The 21794-nt window shown below is 47.9% G+C and overlaps 1 long non-coding RNA gene across 1 annotated transcript; it reads right to left on the reverse strand.

Moving 5' to 3' along the window:
* Nucleotides 1–2153: 2153 nt before the first annotated feature.
* Nucleotides 2154–4176, reverse strand: LOC144095832 (uncharacterized). The gene is made up of 4 exons (XR_013306774.1): nucleotides 3900–4176; nucleotides 3049–3110; nucleotides 2478–2695; nucleotides 2154–2204 (listed from the first exon to the last, which is right to left on the reverse strand). It is a non-coding gene; the product is annotated as an uncharacterized LOC144095832 (long non-coding RNA).
* Between the last annotated feature and the right edge of the window lie 17618 nt (nucleotides 4177–21794).

Genomic DNA, 21794 nt, shown 5'->3' on the forward strand with positions numbered 1-21794 from the left:
TGGACCACCTCTGCCTGCCGGGTACTTGGCGGGGACAGGATCCCGCATGACCTACCTGCGTTGTAGAGCCATGCGAGACCGTATAATTGGCCTCTTTGGCACAACCCGTCCGCAGAGGCAAGCACACCTGCAGATAGTGCGGCGACAGCAGCAGCGGCAGCAGCAGCGGCAACAGCAGCACCACCGGCAGTAAGCCCTACACCATCTGGCAGCTGTGGCTGCAATGACTCGCCGTGCTGGCGTGGCGAGTTGTCGTAGCCACTCTTGCTACGGGCAGTGCCATTGCCCTCTGTTAGTGCGTGAGCCCCTGTGTGATATGATGCCCTTGGCCACTGGTAGCCACATTCCAGCATTTGTAAATTACTTTTTCTTACGTGTGCTTGAAAGCCTCCAGTGTCAAGATATGAAGTGCACACACCAACTGCTGCTCCACCGGCAGTGGTCACCAGTACGTCTTTCAGTGCATCAGCAAGCTTGCTGCACAGCTACTGCACTTTCTCCTTCTCAAGTCGAAATACACGCCGAAACAGCTCGTCCAACAAGTGAAATGCATCCTTGTACACCGTCTTTCGCCGTTGCTTACGTCGACCTGCCCACTTAGGCAAACAGTTGCTTGCTGTAACTATGTGTTTGATGAATGTGCACGAGGGAAAAGTGTGGTGTGGAGACTGCTAGGAACCAGTAAAGCGTTTGTTTTTGCACCACGTTTATTCATTGGTCACAATAATTTTTTTTTGCCACAGCTGTTCATACTAGTTTCCCAACTGTAACACACAGCAGGGAAACAAAAGCATGCAGTATCAACAGTGATTTGCATATGCCTTGTCGAGTGCTGTGCAGAGATTGCACAAGAACAGTTGTATCTTACACTGTGGCCAAACGGGCGAGTTGGCTGTACATTTTTGAGGCGAACAGTGCGAAAGACATAGCCGGAAAGCACAGGAAACACAGGATGAGCACTCGTCCTATGTTTTCTTTGGTTTCCGTCTAAGTCATACACGCTGTTTGCCCCTTAAAAAAAAAAGCTTCATCTTGACTGCCAGCTTGAATGCTAGTAATCACAGGTTTGGCATGTTGTGCAGACTTGTAGGCCCGATGTAGCCCTGGTTTGCACTTTGCTGAAACACATTACATAACTGGTGGAATGCACAGCAAGTGCTACACAAGACATTGCTCTTCGTAGATTTTACTGGACTAAAAAATCATGTTACGTGTGAAAGACACACGAGTATCACAGACGATGATGCCAACATGGCTGCGTTTGAAGTTGTAAAGGGACCCACAAACGAGAGACATTAACATTGTTGCATCATACCTTTAAAGGCGGAGCTGAAGCATCCGCCAAATTTTTTTTTGCCTGCATTCAACACTAGTTCAGAAGCGACTTTGGACGAATGCTGGCAAGCCTCATTTTTCCTCGGGTCTACTGAGGATAGAACATGTTACAATGCACACAATGGACACTCTACGGAAAAGCAGGAAAAGTAATGCGAAAAAAAAAACGACTCAGGAACATGCAAACAACCTTAACAGAAACAAAATCGAAGTGTTCAAAATTTATCCAGAATCCCCATATTACGATGCCCTTCATAACTACAGTCACTTCAGAACAACTTTGCCCCACATATTGCACTTGCCCACATATTGCAATGAAAGAAAACAAGCACTAGAAATTGCACCTTGTGCACCTGCCACAGCTGCAGGTAAACATTTGAAAGGAATGGAAAATAAAAGGGTATAGGAGGCTTTCACACCTGGCAGAGCTTAAATTACATAACTGGAAGAAAATAAACAGTGTGAAGCATCCGGGCCTGCAGAGCTTACAAGAAATAAAAAAATGATGCTATGGCACATGGCAGAGATGATCCTGAATAAATAAAAAAACAGAAACCTGACAGAGAAGCAGACAATGTAAATAAACAAACACATAAAACAGAAATTTTTACAAGCAAACTAAAAATAGTTCAATGAGTCTGCACCTGGCAGAGAAGTAAATAATGTTCTTGAATAAATATAAACATATGAAGATGTTCTTTCATAAAAATAAAAACAAGCAAATAATGCACATAAATATGAACAATTCAATGTGGTGCAGGTGGCTCAAGCTGCTTTAGTAAGATTAGCGTCAGTAGGTTCACATTCTGGATGAGGAGCTCTTGCTGACCATTTGACGCCTGCACAGCATCTGTCACCTCCCATATGGCCTGCATGTAAAAATACTTCCAATTACAAATTATTACTGACAACCAATTTTGAGATCTCGCTTAAGTTTTATGTAAAATTTCAGGTGCTGAGATATTTTGGACAAAGTATGGCTGTAGAAGACTCGTGTCAGTTTCATAAACTCAGCTGTCCCAACCACCTCCCACAAGAGGCGTCAAAACAGAAGTAGAGGTGCTCAAAAGAGAGCACTGATATTTATGCTTCAGGTGACGGCTTCGACTCTTCAAAGTGCAGTGTGCGCAGCGAGTACACACCTCCAGCATGCTTTGCTGAAAAGCAGCGTCCTGGCGGTTCCGGGCGTCAGTAAGGGAATCCAAACGATGCGATTCATACAGCATATGGCGCAGCACCTTATTGGCCCCATCGTCTCGCCGTCGCTTCCCAAGAAGGCTAGGCGTGGCACGCGTTGAGGGCTGCAGTGGGGGCTCTGGTGTGTGCTGCTTTGAGGGCTGCGGCGAGGGCACCGGTGTAGCTGTCGGGAAAGAAAATGTGCTCATCACGTGGTGGAATACGCAAAACATTTGGTACAATGTGTTAGAGGACTTGACATAAATATACAGGACAGCAATCTTGGGCAGCATTGCAGTAGCATATTTCATATGCACATTTGCCAGACTGCTAGGAGATGTCACAGCCTCACTGCAAGAGAAATAAACATTCTGCACTGCGTGGCAAAGCCAGAGAGAGATAGTTTTGTGTGTACTGTAGAATCACTGCAGTATTTTGGCTACTGCTGCAAATGCTGCCAGAGAGTATAGTGCTATTACTTTCAATCAGCTGCCAGAAAGGGTAGTATGGAGCTTGAATAAGGGAATGCCAACTCACGGTCTGTGGGGCTCCGTGTGTCTTGTCGACAACTTGCTGAGGCTCCCCGTTCATCTCCTCTGCTGTAACAGGGTAAAAGGTGCGGCTGATTGGTACTGGCAAACCATGAAACTAAAAGAGCACTAGCAAAAGAGAAGCAATCAATAATGCTCAACCTCTTGTCTATGCATTCCTGCACCTCCTCCGAGACTAAAATACACCACAGATGGAATAAACAGTGCTAGCAAGGCGCAAGGCACAGACATCATGTTTTTAAACGGCCGACCCCTTGTTGTTGAGAATCGACGCAAGCTGGATCCACAGCTCGCGCTTTTCAACAGCTGTGTATGAGTTTGTTAGGTCGGCAGAAGCCCGAGCCAAGAGCGGATGGCTCTCCATAGACTCTATTACGATTAGCTCTTGCTCGCTAGGCATTCTTCGTGTTGGCGCCATTTCGAGACTATAATTCCCGCTTAGAGAATTGCAGCAGCGAACACAGCGGGGAAAACAAACAGAGAATAGTTTCTGTTCCGCTTTTCGAAAGCAGGGAATAACAGGGAAAAACCTTTGCTGTGAGTTCGGGCTAATATGTTTTTACAGGAAAATATGCGTGTGCTGCGCTGCAGCAACTTATAGCACAACCAAGAACGACCGAAAACGAGCAAGGTTGTTAGCGTGCGCCCAACCGCCTTGCTTGGTTCTTGCTCCTTCCCAACTGAATCATTTGTGCCAGACGTTTATGAAGCCAAAAAAGTTGATTTTATCCAACAAGCCGTGCTTCGTGGACGCCTTGTATTTGATAAAGTGAAAGAAACAGAACCCAAATCATATGCTTGGCATGTGGCATCTTTAAACCAATAACACAGGCTTACCTCAAGTTGTCTTCGTCGATTTTCGGGCCCGACGTTTCGTGCAGGTTCCTTTCTGGAGGCCCGTGACCTTCACTGGCTTCGATAATTGTTATCCGCTCACTTTGGACAACCAAATAGAACCTTGATTTCAGACGACGCGTAAAAAAGCAGGAACTAGCCGTGGGATCAGCTGTTTTTTAGAAGGCCGCCATGTTCAGTGTTTACATCTGCCAGCGCGCCCTCATGGCAACAAAACTTACCCACGAAAGCAGTTATTTGCAAAAGTGAATGTCCTTCTTGTTTTACTTCATGGCAGTGAGTGTGAAATACACTTTTATGAAAGAATAAAACAATGTTTACTTTATTCACTGCGTATTCTTACAAAAAAGTTAGCATACGGCCCCTTGCCGTGCAAATTGGCCTCTTGTCGTGCAAATAAACTCTTCCGGGGCGGCACCCTACTAGCCATTGGTTGATTCCGCGTTCCGTCACGCGTTGACGTCTCGCCTTGTCGTCATGCTGTCGTCATTTTGACGTAACGCTCTACAACTTTAGAGCGAGTTCCGTAATTCGGGCCCTGATACGTCGTGTGCCTTCAACAGAAGTCAGTCAGAGGGCAAGCCATTTTTCCACAAGGAGAGTTTGCCTGCATCTGTCTTGGAGGCTATCAAACCCATTTATAGGGAGCTATCGAAGGCTGAGCTCCTAGAGAAGTGCCTGCATGGGCGAACTCAAAATGCAAATGAGTCGTTCAACCATGTTGTTTGGGAACGCGCGCCAAAGAATGTGTTTGTTAGGCTTCGGACCCTACGGATGGCAACACTGGATGCTGTTCTTTCATTTAATGATGGTAGCATCGCACGGGCCAACGTTTTGAAGGCGTGTGGATTGAACCCAGGGAGCAGCACCATCAAGTGGCTGAGGGAAGCTGACCATAAGCGCATGTACTTTGCGGACCGAGCAACACGACAGCTTACAAAAGAGGCCCGACAGTCAAAACGACAAGCCGAAAAGCGACAAAATGACGGCGACAGTGACTACGAAGCAGGGGGCTACTAAACCAATTACTATGGAGGCGTTTCTGCGAATAAAAAATGGTTTTTCACATCTTTTTTCTCTTTACGCGCTATTATCTCAAAACAGTGTTTTTTCTTACAAAGGTACCATTATTTCCAATGCCTTTCAAGACAGACGGCTGATTTTTTTTGCAATCATCTACATAAGTGTTGCCAACTACTGAACTAGAATTAAGCAATTTCACTGAGCAGTTATTCTGTTATGAATTTTGAAATGCGCAAAGAAAGGCCAGATTTGTGTACTACCGGAAAAAATTTTATTAAAAATCGAATTTTCAACACATTTCAAATATTCTAGTTCAGTAAAAAGAGCACAAAATTTGGCAAACAATGATATATGTATTATTAGGCTACTGTTATTAGTTAGTGAGAAACATGTACCTCAACATGGCCTAAAATGCATGGGAAGTATAGGGCTTACCCTGTGCCCTTAAAGCCCGCACTTCGAAAACCAAACGGTGGATAATCAGGTACGTCGAAATTGACGCGTGCGCCTAGACTAATAAACAAATTACCAAGTTGCGTTGAACCGTCAAATTCGCCCCCACTAGCTAATATTTATCCTACTGCAGCCCGTGATATATCTAAGTAGGGCTATAAACAAAATGCGGGTCGTCTGAGTGTTCTGGAAGGCAGGGGCATAACATCAAATTGAATGAGCTTCGATTCTCACATTTAAAGACTGAAGGGATCCACAGCAGTCGGTATGAGCCACTGCTTGCATATTTTTTTAAGAAAAAATATCTACGTATTTAGATAAGCGATTCTGCTCTAAGAAGTCGCACTGAGTTCGAGAAATTGCTCCACACGCCAGTACCTAAAAAACAAACTAAGATTGAAACCATTTTTATAGTTTTCATCTTCGCTCAGTACCACGCAAGGAAACCCTGATATTTCGAGCAGCTATTCAGTTGAGGTACCACCTACTAATGTACTCTATGCACTCAGTATAATAACCAAAAATCGCTTCTGAAATGTAGAGAACAACGCAGCAAGCAACGAAAAAAAAAAGAAACTCGAGAGCCTTTTTAGCCACTTCCCTAAAAAAATTGGCAGACGATTACCATAGCCGGAAATGCGAAATTTGAGCGCAGCTCTTCACACGCCACCTGCCACCGCTGGCAGGTGCAGTGTTAGGCTCCTAGCCACCCTCGGGTGTCTTCCCGTGGGGGCCACCTTCCCGTTGTCCATTCCTCCGCTCTCGCCGTGGCAGGTGGCGTTTCACTCTGCTGCTATAATACCTGCCACAGTTGTCTGGTGGCGTGTTACGCCGGCTGCTCCGACAACGCCGACGCCGACTACGACGCGGATGCCAGCAACAGGCGCCTAAGAGCAGTGTTCTAACAAGAAAAAAAAAACAAGATAGCATTTAGGTTGCCTCATATGGCGTCTGCAATGAGGGTCTAATGATTTGCCCGCCAAAACTCTGGTTGAAACCGGCTCCATTGCCCTTATATGGTATGCATGAGTAATCGCCTTCTAGAATGTCCGAGCAGCTTCCTTTAGATTATCATATGGGATTACACTAACCCGACACACTAAGGCAACTTGACCCATTTTCTTGGCTAACCGTACTTCCAAAATTCTGGGGCTCCTTTGAAATTATTGGGGTCCTCAGACTTTCAAATTTGGGGGTGCCCTATGAGTGGTCCACTGGTGGTGACGTGGTGTTGATGACGTTGTGACTCTCTCAATCATCTTCATAGATCGCGGGCTCCTCATACCGCAACTGGCGCAGTGGTGGAGCGGTTAAGCGATGCGCCACTGCCCCGACCGGTGGCTGTTTCAAAAACGGCTTGTGAGGCCCAGGTTGCTCTTCCCGAGCTCCCGTAAGGCGCATGCGTAGCGTCACGCTGAGAAGGTGACCATAGCATTGAATTTGTTTGAATTAATATCATTGCCACGTGCCACGGGGTACGTAGTTCAAAACCTGCTCGCCAGGTCATAATGGCGCCGCAAGGTCACGTGACCTCTCTCGACCAATCAATGAGAGAATTTCGTGTCCGCGAAGCTGGAAATTTTTGTATGACGATAACATATATGCTATCGCGTTAATGAAGAGAAGAACGCAGGACGATTGCTGAGGCTCTTAAATGAATACTTACCACGGAGGAACAAGCAGTGCGCTTGAAAAGCATATTTGCAATGCCAAGCGGCTTCTTGCACTCTTCTGTACTAAAAACTCTTTTGCTTTCTTCAAGTCGCTTGCTCGAGAACGAACGCATAGCAAGAATAATTTTAGAGCTTGAATTAAAGCTTACGACATCTTACGGAAGCTTACGTGCTCACTGCACGGAATCATCGTTTACTGATTCACAAACGGCAATTATGCTTCTTTACTATAGAGACACGGTACACACATTGCAATGCATCTCAAATATTTATAATTAGGGATTGGTGTAAAACTTGTTAGCGAAACGATAGGCTCAAAGGCTTCTCAAAGGCCTGCACCAGATATGCCGTCCCCGTGCTCAATAACGTAATTCCCACTAGAGACTCCTAACGAGAACAATGTTCAATCAAATTAGAGATGTTCATTGGAGGCACTATGACGCCCCGTTCGCTGAACTTGCATTTGTTTCCACCTTTTATTGTCGCTGCTAGCTGATCGAACTTGAGGGAACAAAGACAGGTCCGGTACAGCACATTTAACGAGCGCAGTCATCGATCATGTCGTGCGTGAATGTGTCCCGCTTTTTCGCTCAAATATTTGAATATGAAGCTGGGAACATGCGGTCCTCTGCGTTTAAGCAACAAGACAGGTCGGTGGTGCGCGGCTTCGTAAATCTCCGGTGCCGCAAAGTGGATCATCCGTACGTGAAAGGGTCCACGAAATGATGACGAGAAATTTAGAGAAATACAGGAAAGCGGCAATATGAGCGCTTCAGAGGCTCCCTGTAAGATGTGTGAACTCATTACGTCAGCACTTCGGAAAAAGCTAAACTGGCGTTATACCTATCATTGCTTGCACGGGGAATTCAAGTGTCTATACCGCGTTCAGGAAAGTGTACAAATTGTACAACAGCTGTATCTTACCGGTACTCACCTACGGGGCAGAAGCGTTGAGGCTAACGAAATGGGTTCAGCTTACGTTAAGGACAGCACAGCCATGGAAAGGAAAATGATAGGCGTAACATCCTTGTCGAAGTCAAGAGGAAGAAATGGGCTTTGCCAGGGCATGTATTGCGAGGGCAAGATAACCGCCGGTCGTTATGGGCAACGGAGTGTATTCCAAGAGAAGACAAGCGTAGCAGGAGGCGGCAGAAGGTTAGGTGGGCGGATGAGATTAAGAAGTTTCCAGGCATAGGGTGGACGCAGATGCCAAAGGACACGGTTAATTAGAGAGATATGGGAGACGCCTTTCCCCTGCAGTGAGTGTAGTCAGGCTGATGATGATGACCGCGTTCAGGGCGATTCCTGTATTGTTCGGCTTCATGCGCGTCTGCCCTCTATCGAGCATCTCCGATATTTCCGTTTTTCTTCGATACATATAGACCACAGCTGTCGTGGGGTCCCATGCCTTAGCCGATCCTTCACTCATGACCTTGTGGCTCTGATGGGGAAAGCCCAGCCAGGAAGTGAGGGAGAAGAGACGGCGTCCGACCGCGCCCAGCTCGCCCCCTCTCAGCTGTGCTCACAAAAATTGCTGACCATCTGGCAAAGGCACGCGTTAGCAGCCCCTGCACAACGCCGCATATTAAAAACGCACCGTCTGCCCAAGGGAAGCTTTTGATCGCGTCCTTCTTTTTCTCTCCATCGGAATCTAAAAGTTTCTTCCGTTCGCAGTTCCTAAAGGGACGCAGAGGACAAACTGAAGTTGGCATGCACAGCTAGGGCACACCTTTCCAATCAGAATGACTACTCTCACCGAGAACGGAGCTTTCATAAGCTACAAAAGAAGAAAAAATTAATACCAGCGCCACCATCATCGACGGTTTTAGAAAGCCAACTGCAGTGACGTCGAGACAGTTTCAGAGAAAAAACTCTACTCCTCCCGCAAGAAGCTGAAGGTCATGTGGCTATGAAATTTGACCTTCAAACCAGGAGGAGCGAAAACTTGGCTCTGGCGTCATGCCACGCGACTCGCCATGCCTCGCCACGCCTCGCCACGGCTGCGCGCGTTGAGCCGACGGCGCTCGCTCGCTTCGCAACTATCGAATCACGTGACTCGCTGTGCCTCGCCACAGCTGTGTATGCGGAGGCGCCGGCATTCGCGCAACTGCTGGAAACCGGATGACGCTCAGTTCGCTGCAAAAACTGTTTGTTGTTGCCAAGAAGAGAGAAAAGGAAAGTGCACAGGCCTGCCCACTGGCTCAAGCCGAGCCACAATCGCTACCACGAGCAGAAAGTAGGAGAGTTGAAAGATGGGATAGAAAGACAGGATGGACGCGCTAAAGACAAGGCCGATCCCGGAGGTAGTACAATACCGGGCCAACAGGTGGTGGGAGTGAAACATCCTTCAAGCTCTCCGCCACATTTCCAAAAATAAGTCCAATTGGACCCGCAACAGATACTCTACGGGGTCCGGACATTCGCGACTCGCTGCATAAAAGCGCGTGGCGTGTGCTTACCTTCACACAAAGGCCATGGATGAGCAACGAGACGGAACTAGTGCTTCGACGAAGTATCGTCGCCGTGCAAGCCAGACCATTGATATGCAATAAAGTTTAATCGAAGCTAAGCCATGTCTAATCATGCTTAACAAAGCTTTCGCTCGTCTTACTATGTACACCCGGGTTGAACCACAACGATTTTTTTCGTGCGTAGATCCCCATCGCTAGGCAACGACACCAGCCACCTCAAGGATCTGATAGCTGAATTCCTTTGGGTTCTGCGGCCAGGAGTTTCTATTGACCGGCGGGAAAAGATTTAAATGCGGCTTGCTCAGAAATGAATTCGCCTTTTGCCGCCACATAAGCGTCAGCATAGCGACAAAGATCCAGAGAATCTACTTTTACTAAGAACAAAAAGCGGACATAGTTGTTCACAGTGGCCCTTTAATCCTTCGCCTGAGCTTGCTAAAGTGTGCGCTGTTTCATTTTCATAGCATTTGCATGCTGATTAACTACCACTCGCCTTCCGATTCCTGCATGATCTCGCATGTGAATATATGTGCCACATGACGCGTGGAAAATTGCAACAGCAGCTTTCTTCGGGTTCGCTCTCGGCAAATGCCAGGTGCGCTCGACGAAGCACGTAGCACGAGGATGGATGCAACGTCCGAAGCTGGAGGCCTGTGCGAGGGCGACGGCACACATGCCTCTCGGTCCCAGGATCAACAGTTAGACGGGAAATCCCCCGCGGCTTGCCGCAGATCCCTCGCCTGATGAGAAGCCATGCGGCTGCTGACGTCGATTTTGTGGCAGCATCGTGCCGAAGTGGCTCAGTGCTTCATCACATAATTCATTTAACTGTCACAGTTACAGTAAAATATACTTGCGACTGAACGCGTGAACACGTTCCCTTCAATCGTTACTTCTTCCACATTATCCGTGCACAATACAGGTGAAGCTAAAAATCCTAAGCGAACGTGGATGCCCTTTCAACTCTTTTTGCTAGCTTGTTTGGTGCGTCGTGGCGGGCCAACTTTGCTTTTGCAGCTTATCCCTTCGTTGGTCCGCAAAGGATCGGAATTGTTCCAGTACAGCTGCATTGAGTGAAGCTTGGCCAGCCACGTGGAGAGGAAAACAGGCGCTTTTATAGCATCTTATAAAAGCGAGCTGTGTAGCTCCCGCTGCTCTTCATTCGCTGCTCCAGCACGGGCGGGGCATAGAATCTCGCGTGGTACGTGCGTTACGGAGTGTGCCGATTTGATGGACGTCGTTTTGCGCTCCCCGCAGGCGCGCGGTTTTCCAACGGCGCTACAGATAATGAAGATACAGAGGCAAAAAATTGTGTTTTCGAAGTTCTAAGAACTGATATGGCTATTACACACAGCCGTCTACAGATCGCTAATTCCAATCAGGCAACTGTAATAGTTAACTGTTACCAATGGGCAAGTTGAGAATTAGAATTCAGTTAACCAGTGTCGGCTTTCTGACGTCGGCTAACACTGATATTACTATATATGCTGCAAAATTCTTCTCTTTACGTCAAAACCCTAATATTAAATATTCGTGGCGGGCTTCCCTGAAACACTTTTTTCTCTTTTCATGCCAGTTTGCAACTAACAGCGGGACGTGGTTATGTTCAGTGCTTAGTGGCGGTGATTTATTACGAGTGATAATAAATCGTTGCCGCGGCTATTTGTTGTTAGGCGTCAAGACATTGCTATTTTCTTTTTTTTATTTTGTGCTCATGGTTCATTGCTGCGAGGGAAGAACACCAGCAGCAACAGACAAAAAAGAAGCACATTGGTGCACGCGAGAGGCGAAGCAGCAGCAACGTTGGCAGCAGCCACCGAATGCGGACGCGTGCCATCACGTCTTGCGCCGCTGAGCTTCCATCAGATGACCACCCAGGCTCCAAGCTGTCGCGCTGGCAGGTGAGGGGAATTCGCTGCCAGCTAGACGTATACGAGCCGTCTTTCGAGGCTTCCTACCTCGCCTGTATGTTCTCTCGCTTCTCACGAACCCTGGCCCCGCTTCCTATTTGCACCGGAATCCCTAAATGCGCAGGATGCTCAACGTGTGTGTGTGCGCGCAATGCGTTGGCCATCAGTAACGTAGGTGTCTATCACCGCCGCAGGTAGCGTTCATGGCCGGGCAACTGCTGCGCAACCACCGGCTGCACAATATACGCAAGGCCATGCAGTGCGCAGCGCCGATGGTGGCCAACGACGTCACCCGTTTGCCCTTGGAGTTCCTCAGCCTTGTTCCACAGGGGCTCAAGCAGCTTGTGCACAGCGCAGATATACCCGATATTGCCGTTTTCATAAGCGCTGCAGGAGTGACCGCCTGCTTCACACGCCAGGCCTGCCTCGGGTCCCCCATGTGTACGCCGCTGATTGGCGCAATGTTTTGTCCATTCAAGCGCAAGCTGTGCGAGCTCCTGGGCGTTTGGCTGAGCACCATCTGTGATACGCTCTCGCCTTTGGCCTTTGGCGTCTTCTGCCTGTCTTTCCAGTTTGCCCACACGGTGTCCGAGTGTGCCTGCAAAGCGGTGCTCCTGTACTTGGAGTGGTTTATCGTGGCGGATCCGCCACTTCTTGTTCGCCACGGTCACTGGGAAGAAGCCAGCAGCCAGTCACCAAGGCACCAGCAAGGGCAAGAAGAATGGCACAGGAGCGCAGCTGCTGAAATGAGCCGCCAGTAGCACAAGGCCACTCCGGTGACTACCTGCCGGCGCAGCAGTGGCGCTACATTTGGCTATTGCACCTCACCTGCGTGCCCCTGCTGTACAGTGCGGTCTAGCGAGTGGAAGGCCACCTGAACCCGTGGATCTGCAGGCCATGCGAGTAGCGCCATCTGTGCAGGACATTGCGCAACTGGTACGAACAGCGCAGCTCTCGCCTTTTCCTGGCTCCCGAGCATAGACTATCGCGGGCTGGTGACGTAATGGCACATAATGCGATGCACGGACCGCTGATCCTGGTTTCCAAGAGATACCGGGACTTGTTGATCGGCCGCGACAAACGCTTGTTTATTGCGCCCGCACAATCGCAGTTCATACTTCGCTCCTGATTTTAGCTTATTTTTCTCATTTTCGTGTTCTACTTTGCCTTATTGTGTGCGACATGACGCCTTATGGTGGTGCCTAATGAAGTACGTATATTAGAACTGTTCGTCTTTGTTGGATCGCCCTTTTCTAAACACCATACACCGACGATTGATACTTACACACAGATGGCGCAAGTGGATCTGCTTTTCAGAGCATACATTTGCGCGTAACACTGCTTGAACTGTCTCACGCACATTCAGGTTGGCTTTTTAAAAGGGCTTCTGCGGCCGTACGCAAGGCTGGGATTCATACGATAATGTGGTCATGCCATTACGTAGGATCATTTAAACATGTCTCCAATGGGCATGGGATGCTTCAACCAGCAATGGGCATGGGATGCAGTTTTCCATGAAGTTACTATATGGTTGTCGGCTACAACTCAAAATCGAAGCGGCATGCGCCCCTGAAAGGAGGCCTTCCAGCGAATGGCATCGACCGATTTTCTTGACGTTGTGGTTAATCCCGCATTCATTAAGTCGTGGTTTTTCTCCTTTCACCTGCCACAACCTGCGATTGCCTACAAGCATACCGAAGGTGTCCGATCGGTCAAGGGGGAGGGGGGAGACTGGTCAAAGGCGATAAATCTGTTGTTTCCACAGGAAATTTCGGCCCAAGCTGGGAAGGCGAATCACTTTGTCCTGTAGCTCCTCATTTCCGAGCGTGTGCACCCGGTTGATGAAGCTAGAGCGCTGTTTCGGTGTGATGGCACGCAGACTGCAGAGGTCATGCTGTCATAGGTCTTCTACGGCTCTGTCAGCGACCAGCGACCAGAGAAAGCTCTCGCCACTTCATGCTGGCTCTTGTCGAGGAGCTAAGGCTGCAGGTACAGAGCTTCACTGTAGAAATGCTTGGCGCTGTCACTTGGAGTTTGGGGTCCTCACGATTATTGTGCTATGCTGAAGCGACGATTGAAAACCCCCGAGGAGGCCCTTTATCCCGCCAGGAAGCAACTTCCGGCGGATGCACTAAGCCAGAGAATGCGCGCGGCAAACAGCAGCAGCCAGGAGGGCAACGAGGCTTGAAGGATGAACGAAGAAACACATTAGAGGGACTGAGGAGCTGGAAATATAACCTGCGAGCGTGGCCAATAGCGCTAGTTAGTAATTCATGACAGCCAAGAACGCAGGACAGGGCTATTTAAGACAAGGAGAAAGAAAAGACAGGGCAGCAAAGAAAATAAATTAAACCTGCAGTGGAAGAGGACAGTGCCACATTTTGTGGCACCCCCATCCCCCAAAAACAATTCTGCTTTACATTGGCTTGAGTGGAAATGCACCCCAGTTTACAACAGAACAACCATTTTGTACAAGCATAGAGATCAGTGCAAGCGGGAAATAGTCGAAGCGTTCTTGATTCATCACCAGCAAGACAAGTGCGTGAGCAAACCATCTCTCGCGCTCACTCAAAAGGAAATTGTCTCTCTCTGCGCCTGAGTGACTAGTACTTTTGTTACCTTTTTCCTTCTTTCCTTTTGTTTACGTATTCAGTCAGCGTTGCAACGCCACGTGTTCATTGTGCTTAGGTTCTCCTATCTGTTGCACCATCATAGCAATAAAATCATCATCCGTTTGTCAGCGCCTGTGTCTGTCTGCTCCTTTAGTCCTGTCTTTTCTTGTGCTGTAACTTTTCCTGCGAAATATACCGACTAGCCCTGACAATTACCCTTTTGGAATATGGGATGACTGTACAGCTCCGGTTAAGAGGACATCACAGCAATCGCGAGAGTTAGGCCCAAGCAGCAAACGACTGGCACTGCTTGCTATCATCACAGAGAGGACTTTGCTGGGCGAGCCACTAAACGAAGAATGATAATAGGCAAAGCAATATCAGCTACAAGATGCTTGTTTACACTTGTGTAACAGGAGAAAAACTCTAGCGTGCGACTCTCACCACAGATCTGAAGGCAAGTCTTCTATTAACGAGCACAGACCTAGACAGAATATCTGGGAAGTGCACTTTGCCGAGTCCGGGTGTAACTGCTATACTGACATTTTATGCTCATGAGTGCCTCAAAGTTCAAGTCTGAAAACATTGCACACTATGCTCTTTTCAAGTACTGTGTCTTGACTTCAATTTTCTCAATTTTCGCATCGCATGTACAGCACTGAGATTACAGTGATGTTGTGCATGTTAAATGTTCCGAACCAATAAGTAGCCACAACTCAGATCACTAGTCTAATAAGTGACCGTCACTGCCTGGTCATGGACAGAAGCGAATTCAAGTGAGCACATATCTGAACGTAGTGAAACCCCACCAAATTTTTCACGGTTCATGGCACAATACTTTTGAGTGTGACAACTTTAGATTCTAAGCTAAGCAAAGGTAACTATCGCCTCTAATCACAGGTATGAAGGTTTTACAGCTAATCTACAACCCGCAAGACTTCTTTTGACGTCATGGGCTGGAGAGGCTCCTTCTAAGGGCATTTGCCTCTTCGTTCTCGAGTTGTATCCCACTATAATATCATGGAAGTGAAGGACGCAGGACTAATGGCCAGGTGACGAACTTTTAGCTACTTCCGCGTTACTCGGTCAGGTGATTACACAATTTCATACCTGAAATGTGTATTTCTTGTGAGCGCAAAACGACGTCTGAGCCGGTAGCAAACTTAGAAAGCAAGCGCTTGACCAGTTGTACAAAGAATATACGGGTTGCGCCTCTTTCCTCGGCACTCGACGAACGCACTTCTTCGGCGCCGATGGTTCCTCACACATCGCATTGGGCGTTAGCGTGCTGTACGTCTAAGCCTTTCAGCTCTGCCTTCACGCTTGTTACACAGCGGCGCTCTGACGACAAATTTGCGCTCGCCGCTGCATGTCTGATGCCTCGTTAAAGCACGCACTGGCAAAGACGCTCGAGGTACTATAATCACGTATGTCAGGTGGGCTTTGCACATAGCCGAATTATTGTTTTTAATGGAATGCAAAAAAAGTTACTCGATGTGGATTACCACCCGCCACACGATATTGTAAACCTACAGAGAGGTTGGTGGTGGTGATGATTGTTTATTGCGTAAGGGCTTCTGTGGCCAAAGAGCGCCATTACACAAGGTTGTTTCTTCTACTGAACGTGGGGTCAAAGAACCCATTTCCCAAGCAATTCACCCGAAAGAAGCCGAGCACAATGCAGGAAAAAGCTAGTGCCCATTGTATCACCGGTGGGTCGCCGGCAGGCACTGGAGGTCGAACCCCGCACCTCCCGCATGCGAACAGAGAGATTGGATTAGCAATTTTTTTTACGTTGCACGAAGCTAAGCGACGCGTATTGCCCGTTTTACGGGTCGTATATTATCTAAGTATGTTGCGTGAGTGCGTAACATGCCGTGCTTTGGTCTGTTGTGTTGCATCGAGCAGGGTATACCACTCTCAGTGCCGGTGGCAATACCCAACTAAGACAGCAGTAATGCCTCAAATTGCAGAATTGTGCCAAAACAGAACGGAGACTAGCAGAAGGCAGTTTTATCAGCCTAAGCCAGAAAGCGGACATCTCGGCGTTGGCTGCCGCTGAATTTACTTTGCACTCAGAGAAAAGGCGGTGTCTTTCTTTCCTAGACCCCACCCTCGATGCGCAGAAGATGCAGCTGTTTGAAAGGCACCGCGCGCTGCTGCAGCCGCTGATTTGATACTTCGCCTACGTCTCAGACTTTACCGATGCAACAGTAAAGAAATAAATAAAGGTGCTGATGAACAGCTGCAGGTGAAATAATTTTGAAATTTCTGGAAGCTGAGAAACGCCGCTTAATGAACCTACTTCCAGTTGGCGAAATATTCTTGATGTTTATTGTGTCGGGATCGAACCAGACCGCGGCGGCTTTATTTTTATGGAGGCAAAACGCTAAGGCGCCCGTGTGCTGTGCGATGTCAGTGTACGTTAAAAATCCCCAGGTGGTCGAAATTATTCGGGAGCCCTCCACTGCGGCACTTCTTTCTTCCTTTATTCTTTCAATCCCTCCTTTATCCCTTCCGTTACGGCGCGGACCAGGTGTCCAACGATATATGAGACAGATACTGCGCCATTTCCTTTACCAAAAACCAATTATTATTATTATTATTATTATTATTATTATTATTATTATTATTATTATTATTATTATTATTATTATTATTATTATTATTATTATTATTATTATTTTTATTATTATTATTGTTCGGATGTCGCGGTTATAAACTAAGAGCGACACAAACGAGGTGCTTTAATGCACTGACTACGGATAGTCTGGCCATAAGGTACGCAGCTATTTGGCGCTTTCAAAAGAGGCAAAACGTGTCGGTCAGCCTAGAGTTTAGTTTGAGAGTCGTTGCAGAGGCCGGACGACGCGTGTAAAACATACGTGCTATATACTTTGATGAATCCGTGCAGTACGAATTTCTCCTTAACGACGTGCGACTCGAAAGGCTCTGCGAATAACGCAACAAGACAATTTTCTCACGAAACATCCCCAAACTTAATGGTAACATTTAGACTGAGTTACCAATTCTGTCGTACCTGTTAGAATGCACAGCCGGTCAGCAGAGATCTCATCGTCGACGTCATTACCACGATCATCCGAGTTAAGTCCACGAGAGGACAAATGACTCTCGCGGTGGTATTGAATTACCTCCTGCTTTCTGCGAGGTGCAAAAACTCTAACTTAGTGAACTTCTCGGCCTCATTAATCCACCTGATCATCATCATCATCATCATGATCAGTCTGATTACACCTACTGTAGTTCAAAGGCCTGTTCAATGTCTCTCCAATTAACCATTTCCTTTGCCAGCTGCATGCACCTTTTGCCTGCATACTTAATCTCATCCGCCTATCTAACCCTCTGCCGCCCCCTGCTATGCTTACTTTCTCTTGGAATCCACTCCGTTACCCTTAAGGACCAGCGGTTATCTTGCCTTCGCATTAATGCCCCGCCCAAGCCCATTTGCAAATCATGATCAATGAGTTAGACAGGCAGAGCAGAACGCTGGGTCTCAAAATTAACGTACAGAAAACCAAAGTAATGTTCAATAGTCTAGCAAGGGAACAACAGTTCATAATTGGCAGCGACACGCTAGAAGTGATAAAGGAATCCACCTGATTATCAGCCACCAGAGACAAAGGTTCCCTCGCATTGGCATCGACCCTCTCACTGTGACAGTATAGCCAGCAGTGACCTGATAATAACATCGTGGGCCTTACCAAAGTCCATTTTTTTAAGCGAAAGCTTTACTGGCCGCGAACTTGCGATTTCTCCATGGCGGTGCTCCGAGAAGGCACATGACGTCACAACACGGGCCTCGCCGCTGGTATTTTTGTCTCTCTCGCTCCCTAGTCACTACTGCGCATGCCCCACTAGTAGCACCGAGCCACAGGTGTTCTGCCGTTGCGCAGCGCCCGCGCCTTTCCTCAAAATACAACTTTCAAGTTTCAGTTTTCTCTTTCTTCTTTCCCTCCCTCCTTTATCCCTTCCTTCACGGCGCGGTTCGCGTGTCCACCCAGATATGTGAGACGGTTACTGTGCAATTTCCTTTCCTCAAAAACCAAACAAAACAAGTTAGCCGACGGCGTTCATAGAGTTCATTGGCGTTAACAACTTAGCAAAGGCCGTTCATTTTCAAGAAGGGAAAGGCGCACAACCGGCTCCATGGGTCAGTGGAGACCTCAATCTCGCTTTCATGTACGTGGCGTTGGTGTCCAACTGCAAAAGCCTGCTTTGATTGCGTTCCGCACGCTGGATAGGCAGCGCGCCTTCCGTGCCGCTCTGGGAGGTGGCATGCAGTTAATGGTGGATCGCCAGAGATTGATCACCAAATGAACGCTGCGGCCTAGCTATTGCTGCAGCGCCGCATGTCAGCTACAACGCTGTCAGCGCTAGTGCATTCGGGCCACATCTCTCTCTCACCATCGCCACACGTATCAAAGCACGAATGAGGCGTCCGCATATCCAGAGAGCCAGTTATGCGCCCTTCCTTTCCTTAAAGCCATCGCCGTCTAGAACGTTGTCGACGCCAACGCCAATGAACACAGTGAACGCCGATATCTTTCGCTTTGTATATCCTGGATTAGCTGAGCTAATCCGCATTAATTCTTGCTCTTAATTTCAGCTACGATGTCAAAAACTTGAGTTCGTTCGCTCACCAATGCTGCTCTCTTTCTGCCTCTTAAATATGCATTTATCGTCTTCATTTCCGCCACTCGTTGCCCCGTTCTTAGCCTGATATTTCAAGCTTTTTCGTACTGTCAGTGTTAAGTTCCCATTGGTAAGAAATGACAGAATGCAGTGGTCGTGCACCTCTCTCTTGAGGGATATACGGCATTTATCCTGAGTCTTTACATGACAAAGCAGGAGCAATCTCCGATTACTCGCTGATTTACATTAGAATCCGGCGTTGCCACTTCAGTGTTTCACCTCTTTAAACCTCTTCATTCAGCATTGGTTCAACCAGTCATTGCTAGCCCGTTACACATCAAAAGGTGATGCACGAAAAGAGGCGTGATAAAGGAAACCCGGGTTTCTGCCATCCGGCCTGCCGTCTCGTGACTAATTTTGGCGCTGTTTTTTTTGTTCATCAGTATTTGCTGTTTTCAGCAATTTTATGAGGAAACAGCGATGCACACCAATTTATTTTTACAAGGTTTTTGATTTCACTTGTTTTACTACTTTGCGTTTATTTTTTATTTCTTCCTTTATTTCGTTTTCCTCTCAGTGACAAAGCTGTCTTCTTCAACTACAACTCCTTTTCCTTATTTCACCATTGAAGCGTCCAGTAACGCCTTTTGTCGGTGCATTCCATGCTCGCGAGGCAAGAGCGGGACCAACAGAAAGAAACAAGAAGAGTGCTCGTGCACGCGAGAACCGGAGAAGTAGCCATCTATAGCGGACATCGGTGGACACGTTTTTAACGCGAGCATCTGCAACTGTGTGCTTGCCCAGCGAGATTAACGCGCGCAAAAACAATCAGGCACGAAGAATGGCAGGCCTGTGGTTGCGGCATTAATAGCGTCTTAAAAACTGAGGTCTGCCTCCGCCGCAGGTATAACTCTTGGCTGAGCGGGTGTTGTATCTGCGGGTGTTGTGCATGTTCAAGGGATCACTGAGGGCGCACATGCGCCCAGGCTGCAGCACAGCGCGATGATGTCGGCAGTGAATATCGCCCGTTCGCCCTTCGGCCTGTTCAGCCTCGTGCCCATGAAGCACGAGAAGGCACTCAAGCCGACCGTGCGCAACGCAGCTACGCTGGTGCTCGCCGCCTTCGCCAGCGGGGCCACAGAGTGTCCGCCTACTTCATGCTTAAGCACTTCCGCCAACCTGTGCTGTGGGCGCCGCTCTTCGGCTCAGTGTAGGACCCCACCAAATACTCGTCATGCGTTCTCCCGAAAATATGCGCGAAACCGCCTTAGATGCCGCTCACTTCGATATCTTCTGCTCGGCGTTTCAGGCGCTCGGCGGGAGGGCAGTCCAGCACGTCTGCAACACTGTGCTGCAGTGCTTCTGTTGGCTGAATACTCCGAGAACCGCTTCCAACCCGTCAGTGTCGTAAGGGTCCCTTGCACACTGCACACTGCCGTGCAGGTCTGATACCACCCTGTGCGGAAGACGCTGGAGATCTCCGCAGATAGGGTGGTGGATACTTACGTCCGCATATATCATAAGTTATATCCCTGTCACTTAACGCAAACGCAGTGTTGGCTTCTGCCGACCTTTACTTTGCATACCGAGAAACAGCTGTGGCGATTGTTCTTTTCAGGGTTTCAATAAATGCGCGAAGCTCTCAGGATGCTATTGTTTGAAGGCGCGCCATGTTCTGCAGCAGCGACTTACACGAGAGCGAGATTTCTGATTTTGCGAATTTATAAAAAAAAATACGTTCGGTCATCCGCCGGTACATTAATTTGAAAATCTTTTGAAATGAAGAAAATCCAATTTCTGAGCTGTTTTGCACAAGACGAAAACCACGTGTTACAAGCATTTCTCGTCCGAATAGCATGCCTTTTTAACAACGACAAGAGCGGACTGCTCATGCGCGCTTATTTCTAAATGTCTGGCCTAAAGGCGCGCAACTGTGCATCGCATATTTACGAGAAACAACGTGCGCATGAGCTTAATGCTGAAGAAATACTGCATAGGCCACCCAAACGAAGTAAGCCTGTTTGCCAGTTTCAATTAATGCATTCAGCTCGAATTCTGCAGCCGCCCGACGCGCGATTGGAAAGGAAAGCAGAAAAAGTTACAAAACTCGGAGGTCCTCAGCGAGAAAAACGCTCTTCAAAGGACGGAAAAGTTACTTTAAGGCGGAGCCTTTCAGTTGCACCAAAGGTGACGAAATTCTTCTTAGAACTTCTTATTGCGAAGTATAAGGGAAAATAAACGAGGAAGTGAGAAGACGGGTTGGTAAAAGCCATCGAAAGAAGCACAAAGCCGTCCGGCCGCTAACTAAGGAAGATATAGTATGCAGGAAAGGAGACACAGAGAAAACGCAAAGGAAAAGAAGCAGTGAAAACGAAATGCATCGGACCAAAATACATGCGCTTTCGAAAAGCTCGCCGGCAAAGCAACCTTTCCACTGCACGTATCTAGTCGAAAAAGCCCAAATTTGTTGGGCCGCAGGGCCGAGCGTAACCGCGTTTTCGAAATTCTGAAAACTGATATGGATATTACTTACGGTGGGCTACACGCGCCTCAATAATTAAGTAGTGTAACAGTAACAGTTAAGAAGGTAGCTATTCAATACTAGTTAACCAGTCTGCTAGTTAGCACGGCTTAGCTTCATTCTCAAGTACTACTCCGCTGACAATGCTATGTCGAAAAAATGGATTGTGTAAACTATTAGGTGACGCACCCTGTATAAGTTCAATTGAGCCCATTGCGCTTTATCTCGACGAGACACACGGACGCTAGCAAAAAAAATGAAGAAATAAACGTTATTTATCGGACAATGTTCAAAGAGCAGAGTAGGCGACACTCTCACAAAAGCGCGGTGGACTGCCGCCAATCGGGCGCCGCAAAATCCTGCGCCTGAGGATTGCATAGTGCTCCTCGACTGGAACAACCTTTATTTTTATATGACGTAGCCGACCCGCCACATCGCAAAGCCTTAGCATGGCGGGGCAGGGCACGGCCGTGAAACTGACGTGGACGTCACCAACCAGTAAAACACATTGTTCAGTGTGCCACCTGAGGGCATAGCAGGAGATAAGGAGCCGGGCGTGGT

Source organism: Amblyomma americanum, chromosome 1, assembly GCF_052857255.1.
Source record: "Amblyomma americanum isolate KBUSLIRL-KWMA chromosome 1, ASM5285725v1, whole genome shotgun sequence".
NCBI lineage: Eukaryota > Metazoa > Arthropoda > Arachnida > Ixodida > Ixodidae > Amblyomma > Amblyomma americanum.